This window comes from Chamaea fasciata, unplaced genomic scaffold (assembly GCF_029207755.1).
Source record: "Chamaea fasciata isolate MVZ Bird 193981 ecotype frontalis unplaced genomic scaffold, bChaFas1.0.hap1 SCAF_1, whole genome shotgun sequence".
Lineage (NCBI taxonomy): Eukaryota > Metazoa > Chordata > Aves > Passeriformes > Sylviidae > Chamaea > Chamaea fasciata.
This window is the reverse complement of record NW_027094086.1, coordinates 145858597-145877044: the sequence shown is the minus strand read 5'-3', so window position 1 is coordinate 145877044 and position 18448 is coordinate 145858597. Positions and strand designations below refer to the sequence as shown.

The 18448-nt window shown below is 41.6% G+C and overlaps 1 protein-coding gene and 1 long non-coding RNA gene across 4 annotated transcripts in view; one reads left to right on the top strand and one right to left on the bottom strand.

Annotated features, from left to right (window-relative positions):
- DPP6 (dipeptidyl peptidase like 6) overlaps nucleotides 1-18448 on the top strand; it is a 485832-nt gene that overhangs the window by 451817 nt on the left and 15567 nt on the right. The window lies entirely within an intron of this gene.
- On the bottom strand, nucleotides 10303-12187 carry LOC136299393 (uncharacterized). The gene is made up of 3 exons (XR_010723497.1): nucleotides 12049-12187; nucleotides 11850-11922; nucleotides 10303-10367 (listed from the first exon to the last, which is right to left on the bottom strand). It is a non-coding gene; the product is annotated as an uncharacterized lncRNA (long non-coding RNA).

Here is an 18448-nt window from a genome sequence, read left to right as displayed (position 1 = left end):
GGACTTATCTGTATATCTGAATTTATAGTTATGGCAGACATCTGCAGAGAAGTGTCATTTGTCAATAAACATTCTGTTCTGTAGTAAATATTATATTTACAAAGTTTCTCCCTTAAAAAAAAAACAAACAAAAAAACCCAAACAAACTTTGTTTATCTTTCTTCTTGTTTTCATTCCAAGAACAGCTGTCAGGAGCTACCAGAGACAGTGCCCATTTCCTTTGCACCAAGATAATTGTTTTACTGTAGTTAGAAGCATTTGTGAATAACAAGATTAAGGTTTCTAAAGGGCCTTATCAACAGTTATGAGGTGATTTGTTTTTGATTACATTATATCTCATCCACAAAAACCTGCAGTGATACCTGAAGAGATTAATGAGTTTTATTAGTGTGTACATTAATCCAGTACACAAGATAATTATTTTGCATAATAAACTATGGCCCTGATTTCTCAGCTGCTGTAAATAATAACTCAATTATAAGGTCATTAGGGTTAGATATATTTACATCTGCTGAATATATCTTTTGTCTGAGTTTTCATTATTCAGGATTAAATCCTCAAATCTCACTGTAGCACAAATACAGCACAGCTTCATCTGCGGAGCTCATCTCAGTGTCTCCATTCAGACACCTTTAAAAAATATATGCATACATGAGAAAAGACAGAAATCTTGATAGAATTTCCATTTTTCAGTGATTTAATAGAAATATCAGTCCATTGCATTTGGTGGAGTTATTCCTTATTTACATGACTGAAAGTGAGAAGTCTTTCAGCCTATTTGCTTTCAAGCAGTTTGCAGGAACCCCATTTCTTTTTGCCATTTTTCATGTAGGATCCATCTAACTGCAGATGTGTGCTGTGGGTGCATCTGCAGCAGGGACAGCTCCCTTGGGTTCTGATGTGAGCCAGGTCAGTGGAAACCTCTGTTCTGGATGAAGTACAGATTTCTGGATAAAAATACAATCCTGTCAGACTTTGGTCATATAAACAGGTGTTGTGGTTTCATGGAGAATCACTTGGATCCACTAACAGGACAATTCCTTTTCCACAGCTTCGCAGGCTGCTTAGCCACAGCTTGGTCATGCCTCAGTTCCTCAGGGTGTTGGGTTATTGCTCACAAGCATTCATGCTGTAGTACAGTTTAGATTAACAGAAAATCTTATTTATTCATATACATGTATGAAACATAAAAAGAAAAGCCCTCGAATGAGGATATATCAAGGGACCCTGCAGATCCTGTAGCTGATCAAGCAGACAGAGCAAGTCCACCAGGGTGAGCAAGAGTTTGTCTTACAATGTCTGCTCCCTGTGGGCTTCTGTCAGGAGTTCCCATCTCTGCTTCCCCCCAAAAAATCCCCACAGCTGGAGCCAATGTTCAAGACCAGACAGTGGGACAGTACCTGTGGCTGTTTAGTGCTTTCTTCTCCATAATATGTCTAACATGCATAAATTTGTATCTAAATATGTATAAAATACATAAATCTCCATAATATCTACAAAATGCATCAATATGTATAAAAGCACCCAGAGCTCAGGTCTTGCTGTCTATTCTGTGACTGTGACATGAAAATGTGTGCTCATAGTGGTCACTGGTGTACCCTATGTCAGTCCCATATGTATCTCTGGAGGTAGCTAAATTAAATGATTTTACTGTAATCAAGCCTGTAATAGCTTAAAAAATTGTATTTTCTCAGCTGTCCGCAGGACAAATCCATGGGCAAATATTTATGGATTGGAAACAATTTCTGTACTGACAGAGAATAACCTCCACCATACCTCAGTTTCAATCTGTCCCTTCCTTTGTGACCTTCTGTTGCAAATGTCATTGAGTTTGGAGCCACACACATGACTGTGGCTCAGCTGAACTTCTCTACAATGGATGGCAAGGTTTGTAAGATTTGAGCAATCAATCAGTGCTTATAAAATACTCCATAATACTTAAATGAAGGGCAAGGGCAAGGGAAAATATCTATCCTAAAAAAAACCCACCCAAAAACCAAGAAAGGTCTGGCATCACTCATTTGATCCCAAAGGTCAAGAGCTGGAAGTTTTCTACTCGCTCTTTTGGTACTTTAAAGGCAACATATAATTTCCTGAAAAGATTTTTTGCTGTCCTGCAGAATACATTTAACAGCATTGCTACCTGGCACAGGCTGAAATAAGGGCAGCGTGCTGTAATAGGAGGTAACCTCTCTTGAAAGAAGGCAGTGTAATGCTTGCTGTCAGGAGGCAACATTTATTGCAATCAGTCAGTCCCAGAAGGCTAGTTACCTTATTTTTCATCTAATTTTATATGCTCATGATTGAATTACTGTAGCAGGATCTAAGGAAACATGATGCTTTGCAGGCTGCCGTTAGATTATCTCCTCTAGACATGGTTGAAAAAGCAATATCTGCTTGACCAAGGTCACTCCTACTGTCATTTTGCCATAAAATATGGGTTTACACTTCTGCCTCTTCTCATAAACCAGCACAGGCACCTGCACTGATTCCCTCTAAGATAAACAGAAATAAAAACTGGATGGAAGTGGTTTGCTGTTTTATACATAAATTTAATCGAGGATGGATTTTTCTCATCTGAAATGGGATGTAAATTTCAATTTCATTGAGAAAGAGATAGGCAATTGCAAATTTTGGCTAGGGGAAGCAATTTTTTCCTGTTCCTTGAGAGGGACTCAGGCATAGTCTGCAAGGCAGAATGACACGGGCCAATAAAGCACTAAAGCCCATTTTTAGGTGATAGCTCCTTCTCTGAGGGATGAAGCCCTATCAATTACTGCCCCTGTGTCAACTGTGCAGTGCTTCAGTATTTCCTCTGTACAGAGGTACACTTTATCCTCAGTGACTCCTTCTCTCTCCCCAGCATAACCCACCAGCCCCATTAAAACTCAGCTCCTAATGAGGTTGTTCACGGACAAAGCAAGGGAAGCAGCCCTTTCTGTCACAGGATAATTGGTACTCTGACACTCAGGTGCTTTGGCTGCAGTGTCTTCACCCTCATTAAAAAATCTGTGAAATCATAGAGAGTTTCAGCTGGACTCACAGAACTGGCAAATGTATCCTGGAATCTGGAATTCGAGTCCCTGATGTAGCAGACTGTGGCATCGTAGCATCCTTTACGTAAGCTGCTCCTTCTCCTTCAACTCACCTCATCCATAAGCTCGTTCTGGCCCTAGGGAGGTGTGATTTTCCCCAAAAAGGGTTAATGCCTTCTGGCTCTGAGGCAAGAGGAATAGAGGGGAAGACCCTGGCCTGTGCATACATCTCTGCAATTAATGAATGACATTTAATGCACAATGAAAGTGATGGGGGGGTGGCAGTGTTGTTCATGGGATGCCTACCATCCTGCTAATTAAAGTTCTCTGTAATCATTGATTAATCAAGAAGGGATTAACCATTTTTTAGGGATGTCACAAAGAAAACCGGAGGGGAGAGGACCGTAACAAGGGCTGAGGAAAGATTTGTCTCATGCTTGGCATGGTTGATAGAGGAGTGCCTTGGCCACTACACAGTGTGTTATTCTTCATTCAGTGACCAGTTAGGGAAGAAACAGCTTTCACTTTGGGGAGGGGCAGCAGTGTAACTGAACAGGGAACTATGTTCTTCTGTAGTCCTTCCTCCTCTTCCAGATACAGTAAGATTGTTTTGTTCCAAAATGCCATAAAACCACTATTGTTTATCCTGTCTCTTTGAGGATTATCTCTGCTGGAAGCTGTGTCTGTGGCTGACTGGGAGCCTTTATTGTCAGCCTTGTGCAGGCCAAATGACTTTAAAGCTGTCTCTCTCTTTGGAGAAAAGAAAAGAGATTCTTATAAGAAAAATGTTAAAATATTGTCACCTGATTTGGCTCCTCTCTGGCACTGTCCTCTCCGGCACTGTCCTCTCTGGCACTGTCCTCTCTGGCACTGTAGTTCTCAGTAGCTTTTCCTAGATGCTGTAGATCAGTAATGACAGGTAACAGAAATTAAGTAATTTCTGCCTTTCCTAGCAGGCAACTCTGCAGCTGTGGAGCAAAATGTTTTGTTGTTACTGAGCTGTGCTTGATAAAATACCGAAAGAACAGGTAGAAAAGGAATTTATCTGGGTATATCTGCTTTTCCCTATGTGTGTCCTCTGAGCCAGTGGTGACAACTCTGTAACTGCACCGCTAGGCCTGGGAAACCTTTAAAAATAGGATTTATTGCTCTAAAGTCCTGTCAGATAAAATCGTGTTTCAATCCCATTCACAGATAACAAATAGTACAAAAGCTCTGATTAGAAAAAACTTTGCCATTTAAGGATGTCCTTTGAGAGTGATTCATAGTAATGAAGGAGCAGCACAAGCAAATCAGCGACGATCTGAGTCAGGTTTCTCATGCCATTGGACATTCATTCATTCTGACTGTGGTTTTATGAGTTTTAAAGACAAGTGCTGCAAGTTGTTTCTTTATGGAGGCAGCAGGTAGCTATAAACTTCTCAGCTCCTTAAACTGTTTCTTGAGAATTTAATTATCTTCTTTCCTCCCTCTTGGTGAAACTTGGAAACACCATCTGGAGATGGGAACACTTGGGAGCATCACTTGCTGCTTTCACTTAATAGGTTTATGCTGCGTCTTGAAAAGTCCTTTTGTTATTCCACATTTGTTTTATTTTCCAGAATTTTGCTGAGGTCAGAAAAGTTTTTCACTACCAAGTTTCATGAAATGATCTGGCTCTGCTTTGTTGCAGGTTATCCTGATTTTTCTTTTAAACACATTTTAACACCATAGAGCCCCGGGCATGATTTAACGAGGTTCAGCCTTCCACTGTGGGGAGGTCTAAATCCCTGGTTTCGAATCCTTTTAGGTATCCAGGTTCTGCCCACTGATGTGGACACAACACAGGCTCCTGCCCACACAGAACCAGAAGTCTGAAATGTTTGGTACTTCTGGAATTTACCACAGAAAGAGAAACTTTTAGTGTGGGTAAGTCTAAGTCATGAAAGCCCTTGAGGGAAATCAGTGTTTTATGAGGAAGGCTGCTTTAGGAGACGCATTTGTGCTTGTTGGGACCAGGATCCAAGCCCAGGCTCGTGTCCTTGATCAGTACCACCCCTCTAACCCCAGTCAGGAACTGCTCACTAGCGTTTCTCCTGCTTTGTTTTAATAACTTGGGAAGGGCATTTTACTAAAAATCACAGACCAGCACTCCTGGGCAAGGGAACTTTTAATGGAGGCTGGAAGTGGTCAGAAAAGTGGGAAAACTGGGTCATTAGTGCTGCCTCATGTGCTGCACATCCCACGAACAGCATGAGATAAGCTCAGCCAGCAGCTGGGTGGGTGGGAAGAAACCTTTGAAGCACCAACTTCCAGCATCCAGCATCACTGGCATAGCTCAGCTCAAGGTTTAAACCCCAGGATTTTTATTTTTTTTTCTTAATGTCAGCAAACATAAAATTCTGAGCAACGTTTCTAGTATTGTGGCTACACTTTGTGTCATTACTGCATAAAGATGTTGACCTTTTTTGAGGAGATACGTATTATGGAAAATCTCCTAGTATTTTATTCTCTCGTGGGATTACCAGCTGATTTAGACAGACGTGAATGTGTGCCACAGAAAAGCTAAATTGAATTCAATAAATCACATGGATTTGTTGATTAATTTCACAATCAAAGTAACATTTTGCTTTGTTTTGCCCATCTACTTATGGATTCAGTCTGTTTCATCTGCACTTCTTGTAAGTGGCCTTGGGGAATTTTTTTTTCCACGAAAATCCCTTAAAATATCACTCTTGTGAAAATTTTTAATGTAACATTCATCAAAAAAACAGGGGTTCTACTCGTAAAGACTTACTTTGTGAATAAAAGTGTCTGAATCCTTTCTGCCTCAGGACAGAAGATCATGGCATTTGTCTTTCACTGTGAATGAATCAAATCACAGTTTTCTTCAGTTCCTCCATCAAAATCAGGAGGCCATGTCACAGATATTTTTGGCAGCAATTTTTTACATTTATGGCTCCTTCAACAGAAAGAGATTAATATCATTTAATATCTCAGGAAAATCCTATACTGATATTTATCAGGATACAGGATGAGGGAGTAGAAGTTTTATTGTTGGCAAAATAAATACTGCACTAAATTTTTAATTTAATTAAGGAGAGGTATGAAAATCCTTTTTCAAGCTTTCTCCAGATCTTTTTCATGCTCTTGTCCAGTGGGGAGCAGAGGTACAGCGAGAATTTGTGGCTTGCCTATGGACACATCTGCAGCCAAGTATCATGACCCCCATTTCTTTCCTCATATTGCAAGACAGTACTCCAAGGAAAAGCAGCCCTGACTCCTGGAACAGACCAGAAATATGACTCCTTCTGCAGCCTGTCTCCATCGTGGATGGTGGATAATTAACCCTCTTCAGGATTTTTGCAATAATGTACACATCAGGGACACGTCTGCCCAGCTCCTGCAATAAGAGCTTGGCTCATGCCTTGAGGCAGGAGAATAATGAACCTCTTTCTACATCTTCCTCAGTTCCTTCATTTAATCAGACCTTTTAACCTGTGCCATTTGGGCCAGACCTGCCATCTCAGGACATCCATGGAAAATCTGGAGACAAGGATATTTTTACTAACCGTGGACAAGCAGATGTAAATCAATGATTCACAAAGCACAAGTTTATAAAACAGTGTTTTAAACCTCTCCACGCTGCCGATGTATTGCCTTAAATATCACGTAGAAATGTTGCATGTCACAGTCTCATCAATAACATTCCTGGAACCAGATTGTAATTAGCGGCTGTTATGCTCAGGTAAACATCAGTGCAAGCCATAATGGAAGTATACAGCTTAGCTCTTCCCTGACTATTTACGAACTGTAAAACAGCTCCATATTTAGGCAAATAGAACTGCAAAAAGCAGGTGGATTGTTTTCTTTGTTCTCCTTTCCATTACAAAATAATCATGAGTTTTGTACAGTACTGTTGGATTCTCTAAATCTTGAGTTGGATGTAGATACCTATGATACATATACTTATAAGCAGGTGGTTTTTACAATAGTTGCTTTAATTTGGTGACCCACATCCAAACGTGAAGTAGTCAAGGACACGTTTGGTAGCAGTGCCCTGAGAAGTCCTAACCAGCTGCCTAATGCTGGATAGGACGCATAGGTTTGGATTTTTTTCTGTTTCACGAGCTCCTTTAGAGAACTCAAGCAGGTCTTGTGATTCCAGCTTCCCAGAGGTGTCATGAAAATGAAGTCCATTACTGACTGCAATGCTCAGATGTGCAGTGACAATAAGGGGCACAGAGGCTCCTAGACAGATAAATTTCCAGAACGGTTGTGAAAGCTTCGGTGCATCTTCAGTCTATTCACTGCAGAGAAACCTTCCTAGCACAGAAACCCAACCATCAATATGCAGGGGAGCACTCCTGTGACAGAACCAGCATGTAAAGTGGTTAAATGGTGCTGGAGTGAGAAGCTAACAAGGCATGGCCGCAGACGTTTCAGCTCCGTGCAGTGCCTCGTCTCAACACAATCCAATAATGAGCCTGTAATTACACCACAGGCCTTAATGAGTGCGGGGCCAGTCCTCCCAGGTGCTGGATGCTCCTCATTCCCTCCAGCCACAGCTGGAGGCACCCACAGCAGCAGAGGAGCCCTGGGTGTGCTGCAGGATGGGGCTCCAGCAAGCCCAGCCTGCCGTACCCCCATAGCATCACTCAGTGCCTTTAGAGCCAGGCAGGCATCTCTTGGCATCCCAAACCAGGGGCTGGGGTTTGAGTTATAGCAGCACTAAAGCAGTTATGAAAAATGTAACAACCCATTTTGGCTTAAAGCCCGTCATTATGTGTTTCCACAGCACTGTGAATGTGTCAGGATCTGGGAGATCCAGTGCAGCTGCAAGAGGAAATATCTTCCTGTGGCTTTTTTTTTTTTTTTTCACTTGAAGGGTCCTCAGACGTGTGTGTGTGTGCGCTAGTTGCTTCTCGTGGGTGATATGGAACTACTGAGCTTCTTAAAAGGGTCTGGACAGAAAAACAATTTGCTTCTCAAATGCTACTGGGGTAATATTTCATTAGGAGAGTTCTCTGCCCATAATGCCCAAATTAAAATAATAGAAACTCATGCTTTTGAGAGATGAAGAAGCTGAAGGTCATATTTCACCTCCCCAAGTAACCATTCCATGGTGACTTGGAGCATGTCTGGCAGATAACCAGAGAAAGCTTGTGGTTGTGGGTACAAATTTCTCACTCCAGGGCCTGAAAACAACATTAAATGCATAGGGAAGAAAATCCTTCATTTAATCCCTACTTAAATTTAGTTAGGTAGAAAGCCTGCTACCTGGCAAGATTTCTGAAGCATATGGATTTAGTGTCAGCTAAAAATGTCATAAAACTGCCCATCCTAGTAAAGGCAAAGCATCTTAGAAAGGCTCACTTCCTACTGGAATCCAAGGAAATGCTTTCTTAAGTGCAGCTGGTCCTGCTAAGAGGGCCAGAGCTTGGCAGGTGACCTTTGGCAAATATCATGATAAATTAAGTTGTTGAGATCTAAAGAGACTTAATTGGATGCTGAAATAACTATTAGCCCTGAAAATGGGGTTTATTAACCAAGTCAGGAGCCTATGGATATAAAAGTTCAGTAGGCACACCTCGGTTTAAACAAATGTGAAATTCTGATACCTGGATTTTATTACTGGGATATGCTCCAGCTGGAGGCTACAGCTCCATGTAGCCATACCAGTAGCTCTGGAGACCTCAGGCAAGGCTGAGAGCTCACTTTAAATACTTTCTTTGCTGCTGACACCATAAGCAGTGACTGCCAGGTGGTGACTGGGAGGAGGAAATTCAGGGGAAGGTTGTTTCATCTTGCTGTCCCAACAGGTTGTGCCTCCCTGGGCCCCACCTCACCTTACCCTGAAATGCAATAGCCCCAGTTAAGCTTCTTATTGTACTTTTCCTCAGTACATCTCAGAGGAACACAACACTGCCTGTCCACGAGGACTGGAAGACAAAGTCAGTGCAGATCTATTCTCTGTCCACCTCAGGGGCTTTTTCACCAATCTGCTGCCTGTGCCACAAACTCTGAGCAGGCTCACTCTGAGCTGGGCCTAGGAACTGAACTGAATGAAAATTAAACAGATTTTTTTTTCCCTGCTGTGATCTGAAATTCTAGAAGCTGTTCTGCTGCTTTACTTACTGGATGGTTTTACAAACATTTCTGATCTTACAAGGGAGTGGGACCAAGTGGTTGAGGTGAGGATGGGAATGGACAATTCTAAATTCAATGTCTTAGGGAACCTCAGTGAGGATTTCATCATCATAGAAACATAGAATCCCCGGAGTTGGAAGGGACCCACAAGGATCATTGAAGTCAACCCCTGTCCCTGCACAAGACCAGTCCAAGCATCATTTGGAAGTTTTTTTGGGCCACCTAATGATTACAGCCTGTTACTGCTGCACTTCAGAGTAGAATGGTTTCTATATCCTATATCATTCAAAAATAAAATATGGTTTTCATCAGTTCACCCAGATGTATTTTTTTTTAATCCCACCAAGTTCTATAATATACTTCAATATAAACTTTTGCTACTTGGTTCTTGATATGCAGGTCTTGGGGGATTTGGGTTTTCTGAACCATCTGAGCTGTCCCTGGCTGGGTTCTGGGTCTACAGCAAGGGGCAGAAAGCCAGTAATTGGCAGTGTGTGCTCTGGGGGTCAGAACATGATGGTGTCTGTCCAGGTAGAACAGGGTAGGCAATTCCCAAGAGGTTCTATCTTTGTGTGACCACACGAGCCAGGTATCCTGGCCAAAACACCCGCAATACCTGTCTAACAAAACCCAGGATGCATCAGAAACACAGAGATACAAACATAGCTGAGTGTCCTGCCGTGTGCTCAGGGCCGGCAGGAACCTGGCGTGCCCCAGCCATGTGCCCACAGGTTCCCACCCAGCGGGATGCTAAATGGGGACAGCAGCGTGCTGGGGCCTGGGAGGCACTCCTGGGGCTTGCTCACATCTCAGGTCACTGGGTGAGTGTTATCTGTTGTGCCCAGAACGGTTTCCCACACAAGGATGATTACCACAACCCCGGGTTCTTGTATGTGCGGTAGCGGGAGGCTGTAATTAGCGCTTCCAGGCAAACTGTGACCTTTTTGGAACTTTTCCTGAGGCTTATGAAGCCTAAATTAGATTCTGCTGTTTGAAAGCATGCACAGACTTAATCTCTGGGCCCTATTTATATTATAATTACTATATAATTCACATTTGCATTCACTTGACTCCTTTTCTTACTTAACAGCCGAGGTTGGCTCTGGCTCCTCAGGTCCTTTGTGCGCAGTTCATGGGTCACAAATCCCCTGGGTGAAGGCAGGGTGGACGATGCTCATTCCTGCTCCCTCACATGCTGTACAACTGCAAAACAGCAGGCTGGCATGAAAACCCTCTTTTGCACAAACAGAGGGTACCACCAGAGCTTTTTCTGTGGGAAACGAGAGGATGGTATTCTTGGTTTGGAAGTTGGGTGAGAACTTCTTTTCTATCTTCTGGTAACAACACAGTTATCACTATAGTTTGAGTTATCATTATAGTTTGAGACGAATTAAAATGGCTTTAGTTATTTCTATAGCCTGAGATTAATTAAAACTGTGACTTTTAATTAATTTAACTGGGACTTTCGTGGATATTCCAGAACATTTTTTTCTCCCTTTAAGCAGATCTCCCATTTATGTTATAAACGATTTCACTCTATTCTTATACGTCTTTAATGTGTAGTAAACTCCCCATAAATACTCAGTGACATAAAAACAGGTGAAAAAACCCCCCAACTAATATGCATGAATATTTAACAATAAAATTAATAGAAAATGTCACATTTTCAATGCCTGAAAAAATATTGTGGGATTAAAGCAAAACTCCTCTCGCCTTTGAAATGGCCCCGTTCTGCAAAGCACCATGTGTTCTTTGCTTTAACATGTTTTTGATCCTGTTTTCATTTTGATTCCTGTAAATATGAGCTGCCTGGCATTGCCCAGAGGAAGGTGATCTATCATCTGCTTCCAGCCAGGGTTCTTGTGACTTGGTCGTTCCGTACATATAAAATTTTATCTGAGCTCCACTCGCAGGAGATAAATGACCATGACAACAAGCTTCCTCTGATGCTTCAAATAATGAAGCTTCACAAATGAGGCAGAAGCCTCCTGCATGTCCAGGGTGCATGTGCATTATTTCCAGCTGTATGAGCAACCTTGGATGAACTCATTATTCTGCAGTGGGTAGTACAGATATTACCACCCCACAAGGTTTAAAGCTTCCTCTGAGGAAAACTGCTCCTTTCACCTTGTTTGCCAGCTGGACCAGCTGTAAGGTTTATTGCTGGCTTTTGTTTTCTGTTTGCATGGTGCTTGTTAAGCCCTTTATTAATGCAGTCAGTACATTAAGGGTATATTAAAACCTGAGAACTCATGAGAGGAAAACAGCTTAATAACCAGGCAATGTGAAGCAATGGTATTTATGGGTTGGTGGTGGTGTTTTTTAAGTTAATATCCAGCACCAGTTATTACTTAATTAGCTAGAAAATCATTGTTTTGTTGCAAGAGAATTTTACTTATGGAAAAGAATAAATTAAGATTATCTAAATCAATTTATAGTCCATTTTCAATGAAGTAAACAGAAAATATGAAATGGGGTTTTATTTAGTCCGTTAATGAGGTGTAAATGTCACTGAGAGACAGTATTTTCTTTCAGGCTGCAGTTCTAAGAAATTATGGTTTTTTCCTTGAATATCATAGAATCATGGAATGGTTTGGATTGGAAGGGACCAGCATTTACTAATCCAATAAGAAACTTATATTTTAAAAATAGGAACAAATGTTAACTTTTGGATTCATCTCTTACCAGAGTTTGCAGAAAGCCTGGATTAAAACGGAATTGAAAGAGTTTAAATTGAGGTATTCAAACAGAACAGAACCTGGAAAAAAAAAGAGGGAGTTGAGCATGTTCAGATTCCACAGATTGGGCCAGCATACTAGAACAAAATACCCTGGGCTTTTGGAAGTCAGTTACCCCCATGCGAACTGGAGATATTCCCTCCTACCTCTGGTACTTGCAACTCCAGGGGTGCACTCTCAGATTCACGTACTCTGCAAACAAATTCTCCTAATTCACCTCCTTTTCTCAGCTGATCTCATCACTGCAGTGGTTACATCCCTGCTCCATGCCCTGGAGTTTGTATGTTTTCCACGTTTCTCTTTGGTTCCATCCACATGCATTATTGCATTATGCTTTTTAAAACCTTAGCCAATGCCTCATGAAAGGGAGGAAATGGTCAGCCCACTCAATGTGGCACCTCATTGGCTGATATTAATTAAGAAGGAGAAGAGGGAGATTAGTGAAAGGATTGTGAGCGAAGGTTAAGTACCAGCAAAACGAACAGGAAGTAGATTATGGTGAAGAGGAATAAAAGGCTAATTGGAGTTCAGCAGCAGGGTTCATTAGGAACTGGGGTGGGGAATGACCTTACCCAGATTGTTCCCTGGGAGCCCGGGAACCCAAAGCTGGATGAAGCTGGTGGAATTTGTTAAGGCACAAAGCTGATAAGCATCATCAGAAGGCAGAGATAAATACTGGAGAAGTCAGATGTCTTGCAGGGCTGGATTGGGAGAAATTAATAGTACAAAGAGAAAAATTAGGCACGTGGCGACTCAGGGCAGGAATTTATCTTGTATGTTTGAAGCTCAAAAGTTACAAATGCCTCAGCAGAGCTGATGGGTGCCTGGGCATGCAAGGCTGACCACTGGTTGTCTGCAAACTGCCTCTGCCTGCTGTGGGGTCATGGAAAAGGTGTATGCTCTTTTAGGATGGATCAGGCAAGGAATTTTCCACAGAATGGGCGAAGAGCAGTTTCACTGTAAAAACCAATTAGGACATCATTCACAGCAGGGGTAGAGTTCTGGTCATTTCTGTTCAGGAAGAAGGAGCTGAATGTAAAACACTCTTGCATCAAAGAATAAAATGAAAAGAAACTTTGTCCTACAAAAGGGAGTTAAAATAATCTAGTTTATCTGACTGGATGAAAGCTTTTAGGGAGACATGACTAAAATGGAAATACCCATGCTTAATAGAAAATAGATTGTTGGAACAACCCCAAAAAAGTGTAAATTGGAGTGACAGCCAGTACAGCTTCAAGTTGGAAGGCTGCTCCTACCAGAAGAGCAAGACACCAGGAAGAATTACATCAGCAAGCTCAATTATATTTAGAGGCTGTTTGTCAATACTTTTGTAACACAAAATTTCCTGAAGCAGCAAGGGAGGATCCTCCCAGACCTGAAGGCCCCGTGTCCTTCAGTGGCCACAAGGCAGACAGTGGGATGAGCTGGTCAGTGCCAGCCCAGCTTCCCACACTGCTGTTTTCAGGCACCTCTCAAAATCCCATGGAATGGGCTGAGGACTTGACCATGCTTATTCATTCCAGCAACCTTCTGAAGAACCCATCAGGCCTGTTCTGTGTAGTGGAATTAAGACCAAATCTCTTGTTCATTTGCCCTCTAGTCACTGCTAACTGATGCTGCCTCAGAGCAACCAGATTTATTTCTGCTCCACATAAAGTAAGCATGAAATTTATTACCAGTATCACACAGGGCAGAGACAAGCAGTACCATCGGAGTGGTTGCCTGAGAACAAGCCAGGATTGATTATTTTACAAGACAACTTACATTTGAGGAAGTAAAGATTTGATTAAAAAATTAAATGCCTTGGGGAGGGTGAATAGCAGCATAAATCTGTTTGATGTTTATGTCAACAAGGTTGCCAAAGCAAACAGCATGAACATCTGTCCACAGCGTCGGCTGGAAAATACAAATGGGGAAATATTTTAATTGTGAGCAGTGATTCACGGAACTCCCCATGTCTTTATTTATTAGGCTGATAATATCACCCCAACATATGAACTTTATGCAGCATATATAAATAATTCATGGATTAGCAAATAAAGAGATCTGGAATCTGTACACAGAGATGGCTGTTGCCAATTATCTCACTTGTGCAGAGCCAGACCCTTTCAGCTCCCATCACTTGCAGCTGCTCTTTTAAATCATTCATCAGTGCTTAAGAGATATGCTGGTGGCGCTGGCAGAGAGTATTTGAATTTTCATTGTTTACACACTGTGAATTTAGCTTCTGGTCTGAAATTATCTGCAACATTGAAGCCTTTGAGAATATAGAAGAGAAGAAAAAGACAATTCGTCTTTTTATTAATTTTAAACTCTTCTATAATTTTGATTAACTTTTCTTCAATTTTATTTCATATTATTTTTGTAATCACTACTTTCATTTTAAAGTTAGATTAACTGATATAATTCCCTATGCTGTTTAGATCATGAAGATATAAGGAATACTCTGGAATATAAAAAGTATTACAAAACAAATGTCTGGCAAATATTTTCTTCAAGGTTGTAAAATGATTTTCCATTTTTATTTAGAAATCTATACCTTATCACCTAAATATCTGGAGTTGCTTCTTTCCATTCATGTTTAAGCAAAACCCTCTTGGAAGTAATAATAAAAGCTGCTTAAAAATTGATGAAAAACCATGGCCAGTGCTTTTTCTTATCAAATTACTGAGGCACTGAGTTTCTGTGCCCATTCAGATCACCAAGAGTAGCACTTCCTGGGTGATAAATTTGCCTGTTGCCATTATAGCAATATAGCTCAATTTACTTCTTGCATGAATAATTACAGTAGTGGTTTTAAAATCAACAGCCTTACGGTAAACCCAGACTTTGACCTGTATCATTTGAAAACCTAATTCGTGTAACTAGAGTCTTGTGCAGCATTACTAGGTGTGCAGCTCTCTGTGATGTACAGAATGTGTCTATACACAGAAGTTCTGTCAATAGTTTTGGTCCTTTCTCTTAAGCTCTAAATGGAGAAACAACCTTCAAACCTCTGTCAGGATGCTGGAGTTGGCTGGTGCAATGCTGAAGGCAGGAAAGGGGAGTGGAGCCTGCAATGGCATTCAAGCTCACCCCATCCTCCTGCTGACACAGGGATGCAGAGAGGGATAACAGGGGCCTGCATGGTGCCACCACTAGAACTCTTGGTGGAGGTGGCAGGGAACATCAGTGCCAGGTCCCACACCTCGGGGAGTGTCACAGCCCTACTTGTACCCACCCCTCTGGGGCAAGAAATCCTACAGCGTCATCTTCCCTGTGCCATGCAAAAAGTGGCCTGTCTGGGATTTTGGGGACAGTCATGAGGTTATAAGGTATGAGCTGGGTCTCTCTTACCTTTGCAAATCAGTTCAAAGCAGCTCAGTATCTGTGACGTGCTGGGGCTCAGAGTCCCCACCAAAGCCTGTTTGGACAGGCTCTGGAGGAAGGAGACACGGAGCAGGGGATGTCCTCGCCCTGCTTCTGTCATTGTACAAATTAGGTTTCCCTCTCAGATCCACACATGACAGTGGATGGCATTTAGCAGATGGCACGTGTAATGGGACTGTCACACCAACACGGGTTTAGAAATAAAGCTGGGGAGGCAGTTAATGAATATACAATTCTCCTTTCAAGGAGTCCTTTCTGTCCCTGTCAGGCATTAGGCACTCAACTTGTGAGTGTTGAAAGACTTCTGATGTGTGTGCATTAAAAGACACAGTGCAGCATGTAACTGGGTTGTTTTACCTTAAAAGCTGCCATTGAAATAAGCAATTTATGTCATTCCTAAAAAAGTGACTTTTTGTTCTTGATGACTTTCAGCCTGCTCACAAGTGAGATACATTCTTTAACTGGAGTGTTATCATTGAGAATATTTAATATCAAGAGTAATCCTTCTCACAGAGATGATTCTACTCTGTAGTTTCACGTCCTTACTATTTTTCCTTGTTTGTTAAAAAATAAAAATTAGGCAAGTCAAAAGCCTACTTTTTCAAGGATACTTACTAATTTTTAATTTTTTTTAATTTCATATTACCTCAAACTGAATATCTTTATATAGGACTTTGCTTAAAAACATTGGTTTGGGGAGATGACACAGTAACAGTAGCAGTAGTTAGTAGTGAGAGACTAACACAATATATAATATCTGTAATTTTCTCTTTATTTATTAGTTTCTCACAGTTTTTCAATGCCAACAAAAAAATGGAAAAAAAAAAAAAGGAAAAGTAAGTTAGAAAATAAAAGGATTTTACATACTGTATTTCTCTTTTTATCCCTTTCTTTTTGTTGTCATTGTGGTGTTAATTAAAGGACTGCTTTAGCTCCAACTGAAGCCATTTGGGAGGATTCTTTTTATTTTCAGTGATGATTTTATCATGCCCATGTTTATTAGGTTTGTTGCTTTTCCAGCAGCGTGGCTTCTGGGACCACAGGGAAAAAGCAGGGCAGATTTATAAATAAATATGGTCAGCATATCAATGTATATCAGTAGGAGAAAGGTAAATTCAGCTAAATCCTGGTGAGTAAACCTGTTTTCCTTAGTGCATTATAATCCACCTTCCTGCATTCTAAAACATGGTGCTAACAAAAGAATTGGATTGTCAGGGGAGGAGATTCTCAGTTACAAGGAAATAAAATCAGGCTGCCATATTAGTCAGCTTAATTATAAATAAAATGCTTTTCTGCCTTTTCTCTGTGTAAGGTCTGGATTAAACACTCTTGACTGCCTGCAATGGGATGTGGGTTCTTAGCAGCACAGGGAAAACCACTGACACAATTATAGCACCTTAAAACTTTTCTTGCTCTCAAGAACTTATTTCATGTGCCAAACCAGTATGAATGGCACACAGGAACCTGCTTTTGTAGTTATTTGTGTGCACACTCCAAGTTAAAGCATTTCAGGGGAATTTTCTCAGCCAGCCCTACACAAACCACCATTGCACAAGTGATGATCCCACAGGATTTGCTTGTAGGTTGAAGGGCTTAAGAAGGCAACTTAAAAGGGTTGAAATCTCAGTGAATAGCACTCTCTTAAAGCTGTCTTACTTTTGAAGCTTAAAGAATGTTGGATTTTTGATATTCAGTGTTCAGTTTTGGGTCCCTCACAACAAGAAAGACATTGAGGTGCTGGAACCTGCCCAGGGAAGGACAATAGAGCTGGGGAAGGGTTTGGAGCACATGTTCTGTGAGGAGCAGCTGGGGGGGCTGGGGGTGTTTAGCCTGGAGGAGAAGAAATTCAGGGAGATGTTGTTGCTCTCTACAACCTCCTGAAAGGAGGGTGCAGCCAGGTGGGCTTGATCTCTCCTCCCAAGGGATTAGCGAGGAAATGGCCTCAAGTTTCACCAGGGAAGGTTTAGGTTGGATATTAGGAAAAACTTCTTCTCCAAAAGGTTTCCCAATCATCAGAACAGGCTGTCCAGGGAAGTGATGGAGCCACCACCCATCACCCATCACCCATCACCACCCATTTAAATGGAGGTCTTTAAAAGCCAAGTAAAAGTGGCTCTGAAGGACATGGTTTAGTGGTGGGCTTGGCAGTGCTGAGTTAATGGTTGGACTCAGTCATCTTGGAGGAGTTTTCCTAGATGATTCCATGTGTCTCTGATTCTGGGATCTTCCCACAGGCACAGTGTGGGAACCCCCGGGCCCTGCTGTTGGGGTCTGCTGGGCACGCAGGTTCCCCCAGCTGCTCACACTCACTGCAGTTGTACCATGTTACATTATGGGGAAAGAGAAGGAAGGTAAGATAACCGCTGTCTGTGAGGTGAATAATTCACCATTTCATCACTGCAGGCCTACTTCCACCTTCCTGAGCAATACTGTCAGGCTCAAGGAGGAATCTACAAACAGGTATGGGAGCAACATGTGAGTGGCTGTCCTGGGGCAGCCCACCTTGGCCCTGTGTCCTGTGGCCGAGAGAAGTCACCAGATGACAACTGAAAAACAGGGGAAAAGAGGCTGACAACCATAATATGAACCTGATCTCATGTACCATCCCATTTTTTCTATCAATCAGCCACTTGATGGCTTTCTGAACAAGAAGATGAACCCAGATCACTGTGCTAAGGACTAAAACACCCTACAGCATCCTGTGGTAAAAATTGTGGCATCCTAAATGCTGCAGCATCCTGTGGCAATGAATTGTGTGGTTCACTCATGTACACTGCATAGTAATGATAATAATCCTCTTTGTGTAACACTGACTGATTTCAATACCCAAATGTTGCATTTTAAGACAGAATATGTGGCCTTTTTCAGTGTGAGAGCCAAGCTGGTGTTTAATTCATTAAGAAAAAATAATATGCAAAACAGCAATATTTATCCATAGCATACAAAATGTAAATGCTTTGTGCTGTGATGTTTGGGTGTCATCAGGATAATTTTAAAGGCAAGTGATTTAATTGTGTTTTTGCTAATTATAATGTTTACAAATTAGGGAAAGATGCTTTTAGTGGTCTGTTGGGAAAGAGCTCTGAAACCTCACATGTCTCTGAGTCTACAGTACCGTCATTTAGTCACAAACTCATTCTAACACCAGGGTGATTTGCTTTTTAGATTACTCTTGCA